The sequence below is a fragment of the Toxorhynchites rutilus genome, chromosome 3, assembly GCF_029784135.1.
Source record: "Toxorhynchites rutilus septentrionalis strain SRP chromosome 3, ASM2978413v1, whole genome shotgun sequence".
NCBI lineage: Eukaryota > Metazoa > Arthropoda > Insecta > Diptera > Culicidae > Toxorhynchites > Toxorhynchites rutilus.
This window is the reverse complement of record NC_073746.1, coordinates 323,986,231-324,004,228: the sequence shown is the minus strand read 5'-3', so window position 1 is coordinate 324,004,228 and position 17,998 is coordinate 323,986,231. Positions and strand designations below refer to the sequence as shown.

Here is a 17,998-nt window from a genome sequence, read left to right as displayed (position 1 = left end):
TTTTATTGTATAAAATTCAAAAATGAAAAAAAGTTTCAACAAAAGTTCAACGGTAATGTTAGAAAAATGTACACCCCTAATGCCAACGCTTGCCGATTTGGTAAATACAATGTTGGACAATGGTGTAAATCGTACACAGGAGGTTGAAGGAATGATAAATGGAACAATAGAAAAATAAACTTCTACTTGCCGCTGCTGTGTAGCGTGTGATGAATGTGTGTTGATCTGAACTGGATCCTCGACGTCTCGATCGTGCACCACTTTTTATTGAGCTCGCTTCTCTCGCAAGCGCTGATGAAAAAAAGCACAATATAAATCTGCGTGAAAAAAAACACCGTTATCGGATCGATTCTCAAACTTGTCCGATCAGCTCGCGAGTTCTCGAACGAGTGATTTTTTTTTCTTTTTGGCAGACTTATCTCACTTCTTAACTAGGCGAACCTAGCCAGAATTCTCACCTAACCCCGGGCTTCTGAATGCCAAAGGGGGACTAGGCTCTGCGGAATGCACGTATCTGCATGCTCGTGCTGTTTTAGTCCTGACCGAGGAATTGTCGGACAATCGCGCAGGTGCTAAGGATGACCGACTTTTGGATGCCGGCCAATTCCTTCTCCATATTCAACACCTTTAGCGCTTCCAGAAGTGTCTTGGGGACAATTCCAGTTCCAGAGAGAACGACTGGAACAATTCTTGGGACCTCCCCCCACAGTTCCTTGAGCTCTACGGCCAATGGTCGGTACTTGCAGATTTTGCGACCGTGGGTCTCCTCCAGATTCTGGTTCAGTGGAATAGCGACATCGATGATGGTGACTTTGCGGTCGCTCTTGTCGTAAACCATTATATCTGGGCGGTTGTGGTGGATCGAGAGGTCGGTCAGAACAGTGCGATCCCAGTACAGCTTGAAACGGTCATTTTCCAGGACAGGTGCAGGCAGGTACCGGTAGTTTGGTACGTTGTCTTCCAGCAGAGCACATTGGAGCGCCAGTTGTCGATGAACAATACGGGCCACGTTGTTGTGGCGCTCGGTGTAGGCTGCGTTGGCCAAAACGGGACAGCCTCCCATAATGTGCTCTATGTTTTCACCTGGTTGATGGCACATCTGGCAAATGTCATCAACGTCTTGATGCCAGACGTACCGCCTGCAGTTTCTCGTCGGCATTATCCTGTCCTGGATGGCTATCATGTCGGCTTCTACTACTGAAGAGAGTTGATTTTTTTTTCTATATAACTAAGTGGTAGATGGATATATGTATGTGAGGATAAAAATGAGAATAGAATAAGATAAAATGAATGGACATATCTTACCTCGAATGTTCCGGAGTACTAGGCCTCTGGAGACCCAACTCAATATCCTCTTCAGACTCTTTCTTTGTTTTAACTAAAGCATGTTCATTGATAATGAGATGGCTCAACGAGTCAAAGAAGCACACTAAGAGTGAAATTAGCTAGTTTTGTGTTTTCCTTAGATACCGTAGGTTAACAAAAGTGTTAACTATGGTTGCGATAATTTTGAAAATGAAAGTAAAAAAAAGTAAGGTGGAGAATAGATTTCCAGCATACATCATCCTGGAGGAAAAGACTGATAACACTCCTCCGACCTTTTCCCTTAGTGTCTCGATTTCTGTTTCAACTATCCCATTCGTGAATCTATAGTTACCTGGTAAATCACCCCCTCCTCTCATAGCTGTCTGTATTCGGGACGATACCACCTTTTCCTCGAGTGGTGAGGTCAATATTTTTTGGTACTCTTGAATAGTTTCAGCAGTATAAAGGCCACCAGATGCCAAATCATTAAGGGTATCAAATACATATGTAAGAGGATCGGGATTGATGATTGCTGGAGGAGGGACTTTAGTGAGGCCTAGAGAGGTTTGTGTAACCCACACCCCGTTCAGGTTAAATACAGATCCTAAGTCCCCTGCACACTGGACAATTGTTCCTTCTGCTGTTAGTATTCTTGACCTTCCCATCATAAACATGGTTCGATTCTTATAAGCTACAACAAGCTCATCGTAACATACTCCTTCCTTTGTCTTTATTGGAATTACATCTACAGGCTGGCATTTGGATACGTGGACAGCCTCTCCTCTGGTGACAGCTGTGTATCCTGCTTCATGAAAATATTGGAATGCAAAATCTCGAGGGGAAAGCATCGCTAATGTCATTATGTTTTTTGTCATGCCATTTGGAAACATGATAGTTTTGTCCTCATATTGGGCAATAGAATCTCCTGAGGTGTAAGTTATTTCAAGAGATGTTAGCCGGACTGATTGCTCATAAGTCTTACCATTAACTTCAAAATCTGCACCTCCAACACACCCTTTTGAGTCGGAATAAGATCCATAACTGGTGAAGCTAACGGACTGTTTTCCTTGCTCACCAAACTCAAATCGTCTGTTTCCAAACTGGGGGATCTCTATAAAATTTCTTTCCACTAGTGTCTTACAGTCGTCCTTATTGACCCTAAGCAGTTGCACGTCGATTGCTGATGGTGCATTTCTTCCACCCCATGACCCACATCGATAGATAAGATGAGTTGCTTTTATAAGACATCTGATATATTTAGTTTCCTTGGATCCTGATGTTTGGGTTACCATCAATCGAACTTTTTCGATTTGTGGGCTAACTGATGTCTGGTTGCAATCAGGGGTCTGTACCAGCGAAATTGTAGCTTTGGTAATCTTCGGTCCATTGCAATCATATGCAACAAGACTCCATACAGCTGAGAAGCTGGCAATTGATACAAAGAGGCGTAGTGGGCTCATCCTAAGTATGGTGATTGATACTCCAATACTTTTTTGATTATTGAAAGGGTGATTAATACCATTTCTTTCGGCCAAATCGTACGCCAGCTTCCGTATTTCTTTCATCGTAACACCGTAGAACCGTTGCTCCATAGAGAGCATATAATCTACAGGCTCGTTTTCTTGCACCGTCGTAAAAACATTACTAAATGATCTGAGCAGCTGGAGCTGCAAAGGATCTGCACCAAGACTACATGTCGCACTGACGTATCACTTCACTCCACTGCTTCCATTGCCGCGTTCAAGCTGGTCTGCGACCACTTTTTACGATCGGTCTGGTATAATTTTTACGATGTTCTGGTACAATTCCGCACCATGATTCCACATCTAGCTATCTCCAACTAGGTTTACAAATTATGACAACTACATTTACAGGTTATGTTGAAAAAATAACTGCTCTTACTGCCCCAAACAGTTGTGCCAATTCCGCCCCGTACATTTACGCTAAAAAAAATGAACTAATCATTTACACGAAACGGCAAAGCGGCGCAATAAATCAGTGGAAATGTTCAGAAATAATACCAGGACGAATTGATATAAAGAACAGAGTAATAAATTTCAGTATGAAGTGTTGACTGCTTTTCTTATATGATTTTCGTGAGTGTCAGTGTGTGAGATTTCTTTCAATATATTTATAAAACAATTGAATTTGAATACGGTTTTCATGGAAATACTTGATAAGAGTCTGTCCCAAACCATTAGTTATCGATTAAAACAAGTGGTAGTCAGAATCAGCAATGTCTGGGGAATACGAATGAGGTAGGATATCCCATTCAAACAATGACACTTTTTGGAATGTTTGTTCAGCGTCTTTCGAAAGCTTCGATGATCTCATGAACTGAACTTAATTTCAAGTCATTATAATATAACATTATTTTCAGAAACAATTCTCATTCAGATTCTTCAATCACTTGCAAATAAGTGTTTTTCCGTTAAATGAAATACAAGTTTGATGAAGAAAATATAATAACATAAAGACAGCTCAAATCGGACCATTCCTTCCTCGAGTTTTGCGCTTTTCAATCGATCCATTTCTTTTTATATAGATAGAAGATATAGGAGTGCGTACAAAGGTCAATTTCGTTAGCGTAATCATCAAATGGACTAATAACGTTTATTACGATGAAAATTGTAGAACTTGTGGGAATTCAACTTTCCGAACATTTCCAATTGTCATGTTTGGTTGTTTCATTTGTATATGTAACCCCCTCCCCCTTCTAGAATTCTCACATTCCAACTTTGTTTTGAGTTGTTCTATTAATTCTCGAGTTATGCAGAAATTTTGGTTTTTTTTGTTTGGGAGAGCCTCCTTTCAAAGGAGGGAGGTATGTCGAACTGTCATAGAAACATTTCTCGTACCCAAAAATCCTCACATTGCAAAATTTACTCCATTTGCTTCATTAGTTCTCGAATTATGCAAGAATTTGTGTTTCACTTGTATGGGAGGCCTCCTTTCCAGGGGTGTCGAGCCATCATCATAAGTCCTTCCCCGGCCCAAAAACCTTTACGTGCAATTATTCACGCCGATCGGTTCAGTAATTTCATAAGGAGAAGAACGACAGACAGACAGAAATCCATGAACGATACTCGGGAAAAGTGCAATATCGAATGAAGGCACACGTCATTCACCTAGGGGTAAACCGATTCAGTCAGCAATTACTCTCTAGAGAGGGTTGCTCGGATGCACCGTGTACAGCTGGAGGTAATCATCGTGATCCGGCGTTCTATTACTCCATACCTAACCACCCATATTCTGTATTTCGATCGATTCAAAATATTTCGAAGGACTTGATAAAATTCCATTCTGTATTCCGTTCGAGTTGTTTTTGCATTTCGTTCGGTCTGTTTCTCTTCGTACATTAAATGGGCAAAACGTTCGAAATAGGGAATGCGAAATTATAACTTGAACGAAATAACGATTTCGAATGAAATGGAAATCCGTCGGAATACAGAATAGGGCCAAACATCTCGCGGAAGCGGTCGTGCTTCAGCGGTCCCAGCGGATTTGTTAATATATTGGCTGCCATTTGATCCATCGGGCAATACTCCAGTGCAATCTGCTTCGTCAAGCAATGCTCCTGAACAAACTTCGACCGTGTATCTTTATGATACAGCCCTGGCTGTCTTCGCGTATGGTTGTTGCTTCTATCTGACGTTCACCAATGTTCGACAGCAGTTGCCCCAAACCAGATTGCTTCCTCACAGACCTCACTGTGGGCAACATATTCCGCCTCCATAGACAAATTAGTTTGTTGTTTTCCACGTCTATCTCACGAGATGGTTCCTCCACAAAACACGAAAAACGAAGCCCGATGTTGACCTGCGACTTGCTAAATCGTCAGCCCAGCAATCGCCGTCAGCCCAATGATCTTTTTCGCCGATTAATTCTAGACTTTATTCGATATCTTCGAGGTATCTCATCACTCTTTTCGCCGTCGCCAAATTCTGTTCCGTGGGTGCAGCAAATTTTCTTCCATATCGCGCTTTTAGTTATTATTAGGTACTTCCGACGACACTTCGGTACTTGGAGGGATCCTGCAGCAATTCAGTTGGATCATCCGTCTTGACATAGCTTGGATCTATTGGTGCTTTAGCCGGTTTCGCCTCGTTCATACCACAATCTTTCAATAGTTTGATGATGTAGTTCTACAGCTGAATGGTATATGTATCTTCCTCACGACGACTCTTCATGCCGAGGAAATGACGAACATCTCCGTGGCTTCAAACTCCTTTTCCAGTCCATCCGTTGCTGCCTCCAATTCTTTGATACACGCCAACGGCAGAAGAATATCGTCGACATAGACGAGTAAGAACACCTTGGTATCACCGCAATCCCGCACGTACGGACAAGTTTGACCTGTAGCTTGGTCAGCACGTCGTTTATGCCGAAACGTACGGATTGGCGTAATCCGTATATACTCTTCTTAAGCCTGCAGACGTAGCTTTCTTTGCCAGGCGCTGCACACGCTGGCGGTTGGCGCATCTAGACCTCTTCTTCTAAAATACCGTAGAAGTAGGTCGTCTTAATATCAAGATGTCTTATTGCCATCCTCGATGCAAAGACCAACAGCGTTCGAAAAGTTGCGTTCGGGTGACAGGAGCGAACACGTCCTCAAATTCTTCTTCGATTTTTTGTGATATACAATGATATACAAACCATACAAGCACTGCAACGAAATAACAACCGACGAAGTATCACCGACACTGGGGGTGATGAGATCAGTCCAGAAATCCACAAACTTGTAGGCTTTGTGATCCACCGAACATCCCACAAAACGAAGCTTCCTCGATTTACTCTCAAGCTTTCCGCGCTTCTGATTCGGTATGCGTACGAAGGCCTCTGAGCCGAAATTGCGAAGATGACCCAGATCCGGCCCCACGAGAGTTCGTAGGAAGTTTTTGGTACACTTCTCGAGAGGCAAACGATTTTGCAAAACCATTGCAGTCAGCACCGCCTCTCCCCTATATCGCTTCGGCATGCAAGGGTCGATCAACATGCATGTGGACCATCTGTGTAAGGTGTCGTGAACTGAGGTATGATCTTCTCAGTACAGTAGAAGCTCTCCAACTCGTTGTCGCAAAATTCGTCCCCTCCGTCAGAATGATCCTTTTTGATCTATGCTGCTTCCGATTTGTGCTTCAACAAATATGTGAAGCGGTTATTATCGTCAATCAAGTGCATGACGAATCGATTACCACTTGGAGCGACGGTTTTCATCGGTCCCCCCAAATCGGTATGTACGATATCAAGGGCTCGTTTGGGTTTACGTTCGACTACCGAGGGAAATGGTTGTCTTGCGGACGTTCCCTTCAAACAATATTCACATACAAGATGCATGCCACAGTCACTTAGCTTGACGCCAGTTGCCAAATTTTCCACCGTACGAAGGTAGGATAGAGCACCGTATTGAACGCCCATCGCCACGACGCAGTGACGAATGACCGTTCATGAAAAATAGTTTCTCGATTCTCGGTCAAAACCGTCAACAAAACTTGCATCAGAACAGAGCCGATACGCACCAGAGCAAATACGAATGGCAACTAAAAGTATCGAAGGTGTGCTATGCACATTTACAGGAAATGAAAAAGTTCTAAGTTTCGCGCAACGGAAACAAGCAACACACACAAAGCCAAACACTGATGGCTAGAAGCGACCTATAATCGTTTGCACTCTTTTCTTTTTTCGCCTGCTTTGCCATGGCTCGGATGGTTGTGTTTATTGCAAGATGCACTTCAAGTTAAATATTCGCTATCGTTCACAGCTCGAGGGGAAACATAAACCACAAAACGAGCAGAATAAGCGACCTTTGTTGTTTCGGACACAGAAAGATTTTGAGAATTTTCCTCAGAGGAGATGCAATACTTACACGCTAGCGACTGATTACTTACTATGCAAGGTTGGAGTTTGCTTCGCAAATATTCTTTTTTGGTTTTCCCCTTCGTTGTTTCTATTGTGACGACTGCATAAGTTGCCCGTTATTGACAGCTCTGTTCGGGAAAGCACACAAATGCACAGAACAAAAGTATGGGGAAATAGGAATGCAATTTAAACCATATACAGACTATGGGATTGTAATGTATAGCATTTACAACAAATCTTAGAAAATTTCCAATTCGATTGGTATCCGATCCGTTCGCAGCAAAAATAGTTATTAACGTTAACTTTATTTCATAAAAACGTGACCTGTTTTCAGATTTGGCACCATTAATGTACGAAGTAGTCCCACGTCAAAAAGAGTAGCTTTTTCAAATCGACGATGACTGCACTCTGAAGCAGCAGCGCATCAGCACACCCAAACGCAGTCAAACTTCCGCGATACTCCATCACTCATCAAACGGAATATTTCTTCCGAAATTTCTCAAATCCTACTACCCCGGGCCCACAACCTGACGACGATACGATCAGGCAGAGTAACGCAGCGGACCAGTTCCGGGTTAATCACGGTGAAATAAAATACGCTAATTCAAGGCCGGTTTAGAGCTCTCGTGAACGTGAACGTGAACAAACACCTTTAATTCATCAATCCAGTCGATAGGAAGAAACATTTTCTAGTTGAGAAACATGTTTAAACACAATTCATATTGATAAAAATGAATTAATTCAATATTTCACTACGATTCTGAATTTCCACCGTGGAATCGAGATGTTGAATTCTCCATAGTTCACCGACTTCGGTGAACGTGTACGTGAAAACAGTGGTGAATATAGACGTCAAAATACTTCCCCGTTCATGTTCAAGTTCGAATGAAAATTTCCATATGGGTTGAGAAACTTCGTTGCTTTGGGTTGATCGTGAACAACTGTATATTTTATCCGAATTACTTTATTGAAGCTCGATGTTTATTTACTTCACGTTTACTGGCGAATTTCTAAGATGAACGTGAACGTGATCAACAACATTCTATTCACCACGATTTTTTGAGTTGTTTATTCGCAATGTAGTTCACCGTGAAATGGTCGTACTATTCCACCACCTGTCCAAGTTCACGTTCACGGGAACTCTAAACCAGGCTTTACCGTGGAAAACTTGTATTTAAGGATAAATGAAAGGAATGAATTCTCGCGTAACTTTTGAAAAGGTCCTAAGTAACAAATGTAAACAAATCGAGTTAACGGATGCACACTATTAGTTATCAATCATTTAATGCATTGAGAAAACAATCGCTCAAGTATCTATCCTTTTCACCTTTTTATCGCCGATATAAAAAATGACCAATGTACAGATTCGAATTTTAAACACTCGACTGTTACTTCGGACACCACTTTCCTCTGATGCTCGATACGTCCGAAGAAACAAAGCAACCAATACAACACGAAATCGCACTTCGGTCATTTCGAGTTTTTGTTATTTTCGGGTGTTGATATCGTTTTTAGCTCAATTCAACGAGTTATAACAAAAATTATCTGCTTTTAGCACGAAGTGCAAGTATTTGAATCGTTGTTCAGTAGTTATTTTCAAATTCTCATCGTGCAACGTTATTTGTCCAATGTACAAAGCGGTCAGTCAAAACGTCCAATGTAACATTTTTCGATCGAAGGCATCAATTTCAAACTAAAATCACATGACAACAGTTACGATTGGTTTTTCAGAGTTATTATTGACTGCTAGTGGTAAAAGTAGTGATAAAGATCGATTCGTTTTGAAACAATTCACGGAACAATATTCCGATCTTCAACTCCGTTTATCTCGAGTTAATGTGAATGTTACATAGGACCTTTTCAAAAGTTACGCGAGAATTGTTCTCGGAAAAAGTGCTATATCAAATGAGGGCACACGTCATTCACCTAGGGGTAAACCGATTCAATCAGCAATTACTCACTAGAGAGGGGTACTCGGATGAGCCGTGTATACAGCAGGAGTTAATCATCGCTCTCTTCAGATTTCAATTATATCATTCTGTAGGGTTGATGAAGTTTAGCACAAGTATTTTCCTGTTGCCTATGGCTGGTTAGCTATAGCTCTTTCGGTCATCCACCTGATTCTCAATTACCACTGAATGTCGTTCATTCATCGCTTCAAAGGTGCAATATTTATCGTTATAATTGGAAAACCGTTTATCGTGCGAATTTTGGTTTCTGTTTGCCAAATTTAGAGTACTTTCGTTCCGTATGATAACTAGCGAAAAAAAAGTGTAGGATTATTATTTACATATTCCAACATCATCCTTTTCCAGAAAGCGTTCAATATTGACTGAGTCTGGTTTTGCGCGTGCGCTCGACGAACAACGCAAGTAGAGAAAATCAAACAAACTGAAACTAGAATACTTTTAACAAAGGATGAAAAAAAACAAAACAAGATATATATCCAGAGAAGCATTCAATTACTATGTTACATGTTTGCGAACCTAATGAAGAAAATATAAATGAAAACAATCCACTAAGTTTAAGATCATCGGAGAAGAACTATTTATACTGTAAAGGCAAACCCTATATTTATATAATTTTTTTTCGTTAGATTTTAATGTGTATTTTATAGAACGCTTTTTCTCTGGCAGTAGCAGCAGCAGCAACAACATACACAAGCACATTTTAAGTACACACCTGGAACACACATAAACAAACAGAAAGCCCATTTGTCATTGTTGTTATTATGATTAGTATGGAATAACGCGATAAAAAATTTAATTTTGTAATCCTGCACTGCAATACATTCACTATAAAACAAATATACGTAAATATGAGTGTGGAATGTGAAAAACAAACAACAGTTTTGGAAGAAGCGGCCGATCACGCAGAACGATGCACTTTTGCATCTATCTTGCATCTATCTACACCTACCTAACCACACGTCATCACTTATTGGGGTTTGTAGAAGACTTGATTCAAGCAGTTATATTTATAAACATGTTTTTTTCTATTCAAGCTAAATGATAATGGTAATATTATTTAATTTGTCATCCAAACGGATTTAAAGAGGGAAGGGACGAAACAATCGAGATTAAGCGCAGAATGTAAGCATGGATTGAGATAAAAACAGTCATTTTGAGTACAAAAAATCCTTAATAATGCAAGAAAAAAAACGCAGTGTAATTTATCTGTAAAATAATATTTAAATTGAACAAAATAAGCAAAAAAGAAAAAAATCGTTAAAAAATAATGCTGTAAATAAAAAATTAAAAAAAAAATCGAATACTACGTGGCAGTTCAGCCAAACACAAAAAAAAAACAAAAAATCAACTTGTGAAAGTACACTAGACTAGAACTACCGAAAGCATCCTACGATCTGTTTATTGTAGTTCATACAGTACCCTACAACTATGTCGTCGTAACAACAGATCACCCGCAAAAAAGTGCATTCAAAATTATAATCCTCATTGATTTATCGTTGACAGCTAAGAAACTTAATAACTTAGAATCGTAAACGTAGTCCCAAGATAACCAAGACAAGTTCACCTACACGGAAACCCTAAACCAGGCTTAAATAATGGTTGCGGAGATATTTTGCACTGAAAAAAAGTTACAGGAGGGTTGTGTCCGAGGCACGACCGCATAGTTGATGTAGGATTCCGTTAAGCTTTCTATTGCATGCTGATTTTGGATATGTTTGATGAATTACATCGTTAAACTCTTTGATAATGATATTTGGTGCCCCATTAAAGGGCCATTTTGTTTGGTTGTTGGGTATTGTTCGTTCACTCCACCAGTCGGCCTGATTTTACGCGGCGTGTGAGGTGAGATTTTTATATTTTCGGATTATAAATGAAACACGTCTATTCGCGTTGACTTTCAAACTCAAGAAGCTCCAGCTCTCGATTTATTTTGACATTTCAGCTATAGAACGTTCAGCCTGGTTTACAATACTTTTCTGCCAACTCACAGCATTCAGCGTATGCTACAAGATGACAATTGTCACATCACCATCACGCAACTCTCTCCACTCTATTCCTACAGTCGTATCGGATGCCGTGAGAGGTTTATTCTATGTAAGTGAGAGGATGAACTGCAAGTGACAAGATGTTCATTCTACTGGTTGCCAAATTTGATCAGAGATGCCACATTCGCACATATGTCTAAGAATTTGCAAACATTTAACTTTTGTTAGAACCTTTTTTTCCTGCTGTAGGTTGTTTAAAATAGTGACAAAACATAATTTGTTCCAAATGATAAACGAAATTGGTCAGTTTTGCAGACATTAGTACATATTTACAGATATTTCAGATTTGTATCACAGAAATATCAGAAAAACTCTCTGGCATCCCAGAATTTCATTTATTTCGCTCAGAGAGGTCAGATATTTGTTTTGCTACAATCAGTGCATTTTCGTTGTGTACTGGGACATTCTGCCTAATTTGCAGCCATTTGGTTGGGATTTAGTTTGCTCAACAAGCAGAGTGAAACAGATTATTGTATCCTTTCGTTTGTTTTTGTCGTCGTTGCTGCTGCTCTCTGCGCTCTGTGTTCAATTTTTACCCTGGCCTCGGCGTTTATCACGGCTTCTGGAATGGATATGTGGTTCGGTGATGATGACTCGCTGCTGTATAGATGAAAATGGTACATGTAAAAGATATATTGTAGAATAAATTAGTTGTTTTCATGTAATGGAATTATTTTCGGAGTGCTTATTCGTCCAATCGAAGGATAACAGATTCCTCACCGCTTTCACAAGAAATTCAAACTGCTTGCAATTCGCCACACGCTCTGTGAAAATTGAAGATAAATTGAATTTATTGATACATATAATACCATTACTATCGATTCTATACGACCCAAAAAAACATTTATTATTCCTCTTCCTTTTTTCATTTGTTTTCATGCACTGTCGACACCTCAAGACATGTCGACGATTGTCACCTAGAAATCCCAGTTCATGTGACAATCGTCACGTATATTTGAGAGCGGGAATAAAGTGAGAGTTCATTCAAGTGAGATTTATCACGGCATACGCCTGGTGGAATCGCGTGACATACGTGACAATTGTCATCTCACCTCAAACGCCACGCAGAATCAGGCCGAGTGTTTACAACCGAGTGACGATGACAGAAGGATGGTGATTAGTCGTTGGACGGTGCGTATCAAGATTGAATATGCCGAAGTGGAATGAGATATGATGGGTCCTATTCCAGAACACGAGACGAGCAATTCGTCTCGTCTCGTCTCGGCTTCAGTCATTGTTGAGACGAGCAAAATATCCCATTCCAGTACACGAGTTTCATTGAAATGTTTTATTTGGTAGACTGGAGAGACTTTAGTCAGTTTTTCTCGGTATGATCAGTGATGTCAGATGAGAAGACATGTTTTTGTTTCGAGAAAAACAACAAACAGTTTTAAAATTGATCAATCGATACTCTTTTCTCAGTGCCAAAATATTAAAAAAAAACATAACAAAACGGAATAAGTTTCATATATCTTTTGGTTTCATTGATATTTTTCCTCGAGCATATGGTTTTATCACTCAGACGTTTTTTTTATTATGGATTTATTGGGGGCAATGTTTGAAAAGAAAAGTTTTAAATCTATATATACGTATTTTCAATAAAGTAGTTGTTTTGAATTACTCATTTTCGTTCAATATGTGAAGACCCTTTTCGTGCCGTGTTCATATATTCAAAACAGTCATCTGGCATCCCTGGATATGAGTTCAATGTTTACATTTGGTTGTGTTGTTTGGGAGAGGTCCATTTGAAAATCTGTAAAATCTTGCAATTACTGAATTGAATTTGATGGTTGCAGTTGAACACATACATTGCTTATGCAATACTAGTTTAGCCGTGAAACAATTTTTGAAGATAAAGGCGGAGCAGAAGAATACCGATGCTTTCAATCAACAAGGTGAACAAACACATCAAATAAACTAGACGATTCGACTGATTCATTGACGAGCGCGGTCAAACGGTCGTCGAGCCAGACGAGCTACTCGTCTGTTTTTAGTCGAGCTCGGCTTCTGGAATATGAAAACAAACGAAATAGGGCCCATAATTCTAGCCCAGATTGTTTTTTTTTGTCTTCCTCCGTTGAGTCACTAGGTCACTTTTGTTGAACTATCTACAGCTATTCGATCCCAACAGTGATCCTTGTTCCATTAGCTTGTCGAAATCGAAATATTGCAGTTACCTCTCTTTGCGGTTTATTCTCTCGTGTTATGTTTAACGAATCATTCCTGAGACCTAAGAACAATTGATACGAATTTAGTATTTGTGTATATTCTTTCATCGACAGAAGGCTATACAGAAATATTTATCATTTGAAATGTTTTTTTATTCGAAATGTATGTACTGGATAGCTTTTAACCATGTAATATAATTATAATGGGATTTCGAAGTTTGAGTTTTTTTCCCGTATTATAGGGCCCTATTCCCGAATACACTACACGTGAAAACAATGTGGAGTGAGTACAACCTTATTCCGGATTGCACGCCACTGTAAACATTTGGTTGAATTCATTATGAATACACCAAGTTCATCCACCGATGTTATTCTGGTTTACACCAAGGCGCCTCTATATATACCAGGTGAAACAATCATATGAAATGCACTTTCAGCCATATTGGAATTGCTGTCGGTATTGTTTACAAACAGCATCAGAACGCTGCCGGCGGCTCTCTACAAACTGCTGCGACGCTTGATCGAACGATGCCTACTTTATTCGGCTTTCGCGAATTTATGTGAAGAAGACGGGATGATTTTGTAGAATTTCATTCTCATCCAGTTCATCCACTCTCGCATGTGAAAATGCAAAAATGGCGTATCCTAGCAATAACAAAACAAACAACCCCCGCTCTACAAACCGTAATCCCCTTCTCAATGAAGTGATGATGTTGCTTCACCTGTTATACATTTATACAAGCGCCTTGGTTTACACTTCACGCTCTCGCTTGTGTAAACGGTGTAAACAGAGCGATTCCCCGTGCACATCACAATCATACACTCTCCCAAAAAATTAGTATATATGACGAGTTTTTTGGTAAATATTACCAATGATTAATAATTTTTGAATCTACTTGAATCTATTTTTCAAGTGCATTTTAGTTGAAAAAAAATTCTTACAGCTTTTTTCCCCATGCTTCCCCAAACGTTTCTCATATAAAAAGAGCAAACGTTTTCATCACTCGGGCTTTGTTTATTAACCTTTTGTGACCGAAATAGAATTGAAATAAAGGTTGTAATTTGGGTAATTCGTATTTTTAGAAAGGAAAAAGTTCAAATAATACAACTCTAGTGTTCGAAATAATTAAAACCCAACATTTGGCGAGAAGTAAAATTGAATTACAATAAAGTTTAGAGGAGTTTTGAAGTCAATAAGACTGAAATTTCTGAAAATACCAAAACTAATTTCTGCAAAACTACCGAATTGTCAGTTGTGCTTTCATGATTTCAAACGCTCGCATTAATTGATGAAAAAATGTAGTTCTTCCATTTAATTTAATTAGATTATTTTTGTCTTTCATAACGATATTTCCTCTATGTGGTTTATTTTAAGAAAAGAAACTTTTTTCCTTCCTGATTATTGACATTCTTTGGTTTCTTTTTGACTACCAATTTGATTCTATTCGCATGACCCAGATTCGTACATATTACGCGATAAGAATGGTAAACAAATGCTAAATCGGCCAGTATAACCCAGTAGAAGCATTCGGTTCAACGTTGATTTAACATACACCCTAAACATGTTATGTTAACCCAACCTTAATGCATATATTGTATTTAATTTATTCATCTTTTGTATGCATATTTGTTCATTTATTGAACCAACTAACTTTTTTAAATTATTCATTGAACTATCTAAACTATAGACATCTGATCCTGCATCGATTGGGTCTGATCCACGGCTACAAATTAGGAAAAAATACACAATCATTACCACAAATAGCTACGCCAGACTACTCAATTCTCACCATTATCCTCTCCCAGGACCAGCGTGTAATTACTTCTCAGCCAAACACAATCGGGAAATATCACGAAGCTGACGAAGCCCTGGCGGCATTAGGTGAGGCCTGCTCTATGCCCCGTTGCAATATTGACTTGACGCGCAGCCTCAGTGGATACGGAACCTCTGTCGTGACGAATCCGGAAATCATCCAATTGATCGAACCACCGATCACAATCTGCAAAGCGTTTATGACGTTGTCCTTGACCAAATCCAATAGCATAAAGATGAATCTAGGACTCGACAGGGTTCGTTTTTGTATTTCGAAGTACCCAGTTTCCTTATTATTGAAGTAATGTCTTCAAATTCTCCCGCAGCAGACGAGGACGAATCATTGCTATCCAATATGTATCAATATTAATTAAAGAACATAAATTGAATTGATTTTCAAGAACATTACTTACCTGTCCCGAATTCGGGTTAATTCGACCTTCTTCTATGAAGAAATCAATATCGGAAAGTAGTGTCGTTCAACTCAATTATCAACTCGGTAATTAGACTAATAATGTTATATTTACATTTTCTTCGCGGTTGCCAGTAATGCAATCGTAAAAGTTACTAACACCGCGAAGTAAAATGAATCAATCGTTGGTAGGGATGTGTATTGCATCTGACATCCATTTTACAAACGATTGGTAATATTTACAGAAAATATGTATATTCTACTAATGTTTGAATTACAAAAGATTTGGAAGCTTTTTTTTAGTATTCCATTTTCTGGGTGTATCGACACAACTCGAGGATAAACAAAACAAAATACAACTGACGTTTCTCTTATGGGCACCTTACACGATCAAACTGATTGACAATAAGTGTCTTCAATATCGTGACAGCTAGGCTTTCGACATCCGATCTAACCTCAATCAATATTTTGCCACCTTACACGGTCAATATCGCCCTCAACCCGAGACAACGAAAATATCCGCGATGGCTAGTGGCGACATTCGTGTTTGGGATCCAAACTATTCTCCATCAGATTAGAAGGCTAAAAGGCAATTTTCAATTGGTAAAATTTGAATGAAAATATCTACTTGGTATTATTTAATTAGTTGAAGCGCGTAGTCCTAACTCTGACTTAACCTATTTTCTATGAATTTTCAGATATTCCTACTAAAATTTATTATTATTATATAACGTCAGTTTCAGATACAATTTTTGTATGGGATTTTCTCACCACTTGCAGAAAAAAAGTGATTTGCATTCACATAGAATACTAATTTGATTTGGAAAAGTTAATTTTCATTAATAATTTACACTTTAAAACTCGTTTTTCCTTCTCAAAAACACATCATAATACTCGCTTCACAAATACAGACTGATCCTTTCAGTTTCAGGGATGCCAGATTATTTTAGATTGCGAAAATATAAAATATATTATCTGCAAGCAAATGTTTTTATTCGATAAATAAGACTATGACAGTAGAACCCTGATTATCTGTATCTGTATCTGTACCTCGATTATCTGTATCTGTATCTATTTCTGTATTGATAAAATATAGTTTCTATGTTTAAACATCATCCCAACTATTCGTGGATAATCGGGATTCTACTGTAACTTCAATTAACACGTGATTTTTTTTCACCTGTGATTTTCCCAGATCTTCTCATTCTCCAAATTTTATAGCGGAGTGTGAAGAAACACACAACTTAGACCCCGCTCGCTAGCGCAAAAAATGACATTCACTCTCTCACCATCACATTGTCAGTTTACTTTGAGGTTTCGATTTGTATCGCGAAAAGTACTGTATTTTGCTATTTTAGGTACAGTAATTTACATTTAATGCGACATTTTTCTAATTGTATGCGACACGTTTAGTTAGACATTTTTGTAAACATCGAGTTCGGGCCCAAATTATGGCCCCACATTGAAATTCGCCGCCAGACGTCGACGCTGTACCACTCTCATCTTCAATGTCCAATTACAGGTCAAATCGCCTCCAATGCGACACTGAGTGGTTCCTCGGCATGTCGCATTAAATGTAAATTACTGTATCAGTTTTCCAAACCGAAAGCTTTCATTTATGATTCCTACAATTTCAGAAGTTTATTAATTTTAATTGCAATCGCAAAAAAGACTAACAAACATTAAATGTCCGCTTGCAAATCTGGCAACTCAGTCTGGAAGTCCGTGAGGTAAAACGTCATCATCATGCATCCATATGAAATGTCACGATATTGATGCCCGAAAATCAGAAAATCCGGATTTCTGCGTTGTCGGCCATGTTCAGCTGTCATTATGCTCTCAAATGTCATCATATTGTCAATAAATTTGACCGTGTAAGGTCCGCTTTAGAAACGACATTGGAAATGAACACACGGTCATTTTGGTATCCACTCCACTTAAGGTGGAGGTGGAAGCTAGCCATTGTAGCAGTATAGGTAAACCCACGAGTAAAAATGGGGTAATAGTGTTTGTGAGAGAAGAGCAAAGCACACGTAAATAGATCAATTTACTTATCAGACTGTGTGGCGCTTCATTGACACGAGTCTTTGAATACATTTGAAAAAAAATAACAATTCAATACTAAAGTTAAATGTATGAACGATATGTTCCGATGAACAATTGCAAATATAAATATATATAGAAGGTGCATTTGCATATGAAGCAAAATTCTGATTATACGCGAGCGTAACATGAGCAAATTTATAACACATGCGAATTGGGGGTCTTTTGGTATTAATTTGGTTCTTCCGCATAGTAACTCGATGTTGATAATTCCTTAATATTTTCCTTCGTTGATCGTATTGTTTTCACATATTCACGTTGGAGAGCCTTAATTTTGATTGAATGTAATACTTTTCCGTTTACTGTTTTTGAGAGCATAGGCA

The 17,998-nt window shown here is 38.9% G+C and overlaps 1 protein-coding gene and 1 long non-coding RNA gene across 7 annotated transcripts in view; one reads left to right on the top strand and one right to left on the bottom strand.

The window, feature by feature from the left end:
- LOC129778092 (non-canonical poly(A) RNA polymerase protein Trf4-1) overlaps positions 1 to 17,998 on the top strand; it is a 141,719-nt gene that overhangs the window by 103,666 nt on the left and 20,055 nt on the right. For 4 of the 6 annotated variants that reach the window (XM_055784767.1, XM_055784764.1, XM_055784766.1 and 1 more), the window contains one exon: positions 9,480 to 9,626. The exons of the other annotated variants lie outside the window; for them this stretch is intronic. The gene's annotated coding sequence lies outside the window, so the exon portion shown is untranslated. Of the gene's footprint in view, positions 1 to 9,479; positions 9,627 to 17,998 lie in introns of those variants that run through there. 6 annotated transcript variants of the gene reach the window in all.
- On the bottom strand, positions 14,517 to 15,771 carry LOC129778098 (uncharacterized). The gene is made up of 3 exons (XR_008743368.1): positions 15,574 to 15,771; positions 15,138 to 15,506; positions 14,517 to 15,071 (listed from the first exon to the last, which is right to left on the bottom strand). It is a non-coding gene; the product is annotated as an uncharacterized LOC129778098 (long non-coding RNA).